This window comes from Hemicordylus capensis, chromosome 2 (genome assembly GCF_027244095.1).
Source record: "Hemicordylus capensis ecotype Gifberg chromosome 2, rHemCap1.1.pri, whole genome shotgun sequence".
In the NCBI taxonomy this organism is placed as follows: domain Eukaryota; kingdom Metazoa; phylum Chordata; class Lepidosauria; order Squamata; family Cordylidae; genus Hemicordylus; species Hemicordylus capensis.
The window spans coordinates 315,615,975-315,621,349 of NC_069658.1; positions in this window are offsets into that span (position 1 = coordinate 315,615,975).

Below are 5,375 nucleotides of genomic sequence, written 5' to 3' on the forward strand. Positions count from 1 at the left end.
ACAAGTTCGATCCTGACCAGGGGCTCAAGGTTGACTCAGCCTTCCATCCTTCCGAGGTCGGTAAAATGAGTACCCAGAATGTTGGGGGCAATATGCTAAATCATTGTAAACCGCTTAGAGAGCTCCGGCTATAGAGCGGTATATAAATGTAAGTGCTATTGCTATTGCTATTGCTAGAACTGAGACACAACCAGAAAGCAGAAAGAAGATACATAACAGAATAAGCCAAGCTACATTGCTGAGCCACACAAATGCTCTATATAGTCCAGGCATGAATCATGTACAAAATATAAAGGAAGCAAACAAAAGAAACAAAAAGACTCACTTTCATTCCCTCATCATGCACCTGCACAGGACAACCTCCTCAGTCCTAGGCAATGGGGCGGTACCTCAGGGGTAAAGCATCTCTTTGCATGTAGAAGGGCCAAGGTTCAATCCTTGGCTTCTCCAGGTAGGGCTGGGAAAGTCTCCTGCCCAAAACCTTGGAGAGCCACTGCCAGTCAGTGTAAAACAATTCTGAGCTTGATGGACCCATGGTCTGACCTGGTACAAGGTAACTCCCTATGTTCCTAATTTGCAAACCCCAGTGTGGAATTGATATCCTTCTCTCTTTTCCTCTCTCATTTGCCGCCCACCCCACCATGGTTGCCAACTCTCCAGCACTGGACTGTAGTCTCTGGAAATCAGCATCAATCTTGGAGACACTTGGAAGCAATTCTGGAGATTTTAATGGCTTGAGATTGTGGGGAGAAGGGGGTGGGGTGGGGGTGGGAATATCCAGGAATAGCTTCACTCAGGGTTGGCAACTCTCCCCTCTTCCCATAAACCCAGCTGCTGCTGTCTTCTCTTGTTGGCTGGCCATTGAGCAGAAGCAGCATTTCACCACCATGATTGGCCACTGCTTCTTCCCAGGTACATGAGCAATTGGCTGGGTGCTGCATCTTGTCCTAGGCAGGGTAATGACAATAAGGGTGGAAAGCTGGGAGAATCCTATAATCCATGGAAGATGGCCACCACAGCTCAGAGCGTATACAAGTGCACATAGTGCTCACTTACATTCTCCCTGAAGCAATGTCAAAAGCACAATGACAGCAGCAGAAAAAAGAAGCAAGAGAGCACCACATCCTACAGAATCCCTTGCAACTTGATACCTACCCATCAATCACAGTGTTGCCACTACCATATCTGCCATATATAAAAGACACCAAAACTCTCAGTGACAGCATGTACATCATTATGATATTAGGCAACCCATTCCATATCCCCTTTCATTGCACAAGTATTCTGCCAGGAAGAGTCCTTATTGCCTCCTTCGGTACAGCTAACAACATAGCCCAGTGTGATGAGGAGGACAGCTTGTGAGATCTACACAAGCACCTAAGCTCTCCCAGGCAGGAGTTCAAATCCCTTTGTAGCTCTAACAGCAGCAGCTTAAAAATAACCATCCTTTAGTTTTGCCAGTTGGATGAAAAAGCACCTTGGAAAGTAATTTGCACTGAAAATGACCAGAGGATAAGAGATTTAGAAGCCTACTCTTCCTTACTCAGATGGGCAGTTTAAATAGAACTACAATGGGGCAAGCAACACAGAATTCTGTGTAGCATTTCTGCAAAACAACAAAAGGGCATGGACACAATATAGAAAAGAATAATGGATTTCTTCAGCTCTCTGAATTGTCAATTTTAATTTTCTAAAATGTCTTACATTCATGGCTGCCTTTGCATAAGTTGGCATATATAAAGTCATGTTAAATAGAATATGTCACATTGCATAACTGTGGCTTTGGAAACTTTAATATCTGAACAAATAAGGAATATATTCCTTCTACCCTCCAAGTGACTTGAAAGACTGTCCTGCTTCAGGGCCAATGCAGATGAGTTTCAAATTCAAGATTCCATTAGAGATTGTGAGATAATGTCCAGGAACTGGTCTGAAAGCTATTGCTTAAGATGTCTGGTTTTCTAGGTATTCCTAAAACAACTACCAGTAGGTAGGGATGTGCACGAACCACTTGACGTAGAACTGGGTGGCTTGTGTTTAAACAGTGATAGGGCTGGCGATTTGGCTGGGGATGGGGGTGGGGAGTAGGGTTGTGTGTTCCCCCCCCCTGTTTTTTTTTTTTTGGAATCTGAAACACCCCCGTTTTGTTCTTTGTTCAAAATCAACCAATCCGAAACACCCCAATTTTGATCTTTGTTTGAAATTGCAAAATCTGAATCCGAAACATTTTGGATTTTGAAAAATGGCCCCGGGGAAAAACTAGTGGGTGGGGGTGGTAGTGCCCGATGGGTGGAAACTACCATCCAAATTTCAGAGGAATTGGGCAAAGGGCTGATTTTTGGTGAATTTTTGAAGTATAGGATTTTCCCCATAGGGAAGAATGGAGGTTTCAGCAAAAGTATAGCTTCATGTTGGGGGGAAAGGGGTGGCCCAGAGCAAAGTAGGGTGAGTGCTAGTGCCCAGTGGGGGCAAGGAAGCTGCCAGAATTATTTCAAAGGAATTGGGCAGAGGGCTAATTTTTAAAGATGTAATGGAGTTTGTGCATCTGTAAAGTTCTTCCCCATAGGGAATGATGGACCTCCATAATTCCTGCCCCATAACTGCACTTGGGGGGCACCAGGAGGGCCCAGAGCAAGTGGTGGTGTAGAGCACACAGGGTGCCAACCACCCCCATGGGTTGCTAACCCATGGGGTACTGGGTTCTGTTGTTTCTGAGCTGTTTGAGTGTAGATTCAGATTCTCTGGTAGCATATAGCAATAGCAATAGCAATAGCACTTACATTTATATACCGCTCTATAGCTGGAAGCTCTCTAAGCGGTTTACAATGATTTAGCATATTGCCCCCAACTTTCTGGGTACTCATTTTACCGACCTCGGAAGGATGGAAGGCTGAGTCAACCTCGAGCCCCTTGATCAGGATCGAACTTGCAACCTTCTGGTTACAGGGTGGCAGTTTTACCACTGCACCACCAGGGGCTCATGAGAGTGGATTCATGGTTTGTCATTGAAAATCTCATATGCTACCAGAGAATCTATACTCAGAACACTTCTATCTATACTCTATCTATACTATATATATACTATCTTATATCTATACAGAGAATCTATACTCAGAACCTAGCACCTCATGGGATAGCAACCCATGGGAGTGGTTGGCACCCTATGTGCACTACACCACCACTCGCTCCCGGCTACCCGAGTGCCCCCCAGGTGGAGTTATGGGTCTTCTGAAACCTCCTTTATTCCCTGGGGGGGGAACCTTAAAGAAGCGTAAACTTCAACAATTCCTAAGAAATCAGCCCTTTGCCCTATTCCTTTGGAATAGGGCAAGTGGCAGGCACCCCTTGGGGCACTGCCACCCAACCCATTGTTTTGCCCCTCAGGCCCCCTTTCTGCCCCAAATCTGCCCCACTTCAGAAATTCTTTAAAAATCAGCCCTTTTCCCAATTCCTTTGGAATCTGTGTGGCAGCAGGCACCCATTGGGGCACTACCACCTGAACCACTCTTCTGCCCCCAAAGCCCCCTTTCTGCCCCCAATCCACCCCAAATAACATCAACATCACACATTAACAACAGCAGAGCTTTGGAAAAAATCCGGCAGATTTCCAAAGGTCATGCACATCCACATCCCTCCCATCCAAAATACAGTTGATCTACACACAACAGTGTGCAACAACAACAACGAAATGCACACTGCCCCACTAGCCAATTAGGGTAAATTTTACCCTTAAATTTGCTTAAAAGGAATAAGGAGGCAATTGCCAGCAGATCAGCCCATGCTTTTGCTGGCCAGTCTGCGGGCTGGAAGGGCTGGAAATTCAAACAGATGTCAAAACTCAAAATGGAGACTGAAGGAGAAAGACTTTTTGCGATTGCAAAATGGAGTTCCAAAACAGCCGAAACAACAAAACATTTTGTATCCAAAACAGGGACGTTTTGTTTTGGCTACAAAATTTTCTGTTTTGAGCTTTGGGTGTTTTGTTTTGGCTACAAAACAGCCGAAACAGCCTGTTTTGTGCACAAAATGTTTTGTATCTGAAACGAAACACACATCCCTACTGGGGAGTGGTGGCGAGCTGGGTAAGAGACTTAAACAACCTTTCTCTATGCTCCCCTGCCCTTTTACTTATAAAGGGGAATTCTCACCAGATTCCCCTTTACAAGTATTGCTGACCAAACAGCCAAACTGGTTTTATTGAACAGAACAGACTGGCCCGTCAGTTCGACCAAACCAGTTCAGTTCAATGCAGTTTGGTTCAAATTGATTCAAATTGGAACTCAACCACATTTTTTTGGTTCATGCACACCCCTACCAGTAGGGATGTGCAGAATGTTCAGATGGCAAAACATTCAGACTGACTCAAAAGGGGCCATTTCTAGTGCTTCAGGCTCAAAACAGCTTTCAAATAAAGGGCCTTTTACAAGCTTGAAACAAAACAACCCTGTTTCGAATTAAACGTGTTGATGTTTTGCATGCCATTTGGGAGGCCTATTTTCCCCTTGCCGATTGGTTTTCTGGCACTGGCTTCAAATTGGCTTGTGATCTCCTTGCTTCTTGATTGGCTTGTAATCATACAAATCAAGTGTTGTCATGGGCAACTGTTCCCCCATTGGCAGGGGGGAGAGGGGAACACAAAAGGAGGGTAGGTCAAAATGTATTTAGAAGGACTGGGAGGCAGAAAGAGCCCTTGAATACTCAGGAGATGAGGATGGAATCAAGGAAAGCTTGATTTTGTGGTTTTCTTTTCTTAGCACTGAGTATAATATGCTGTGCTGTTGCTGCTATATTATTAACTATCTGGTTTTGCTGGATCTCAGATTGACAGAGTCAGAACTTGGGTGCCTTCCTTCCTTGAGTTGTGGTTTGTTTTGTTTTGTGAGATAGTGGCAAAAAATGGACAGTGGCCTCTCTCTCTCTCTCTCTCTCTCTCTCTCTCTCTCTCTGCAATATTCCTTGGTGATTGCTGTGATGAGCTTCATGTCTGACCTTGAGACAAACCTGTGCTCCACTCACTGCTCTGGTTTTCTCTGCAATCTGCATTGCAAGTTGTACTCAGTCAACTTGTGCCAATGATGTTACCACAGTGCAGGCACTGTGGCTGGCAGTGGATTCTGGGTCAGTGAGTCTATTTTCGCTATGTCTGGTCTGTGTTTGAAATGTGTGTTCTGTGTTGGCAGAGACAGATTCCAGGTTACTGTGTGGCTCTGCAGTGTTTTTCAAGGCAGGGTTGCAAAATGAATTGCAAATTGCAATGCAAAAATTGTGTGCAGTGCACTCTGTAAATACAGCTTGTTCTGGCCATAGAGAAAAATAGGGAAACACAAAACACCCCATTGATCCCCATGGGTAGTTCCTAGGGACAGCAAATTGGG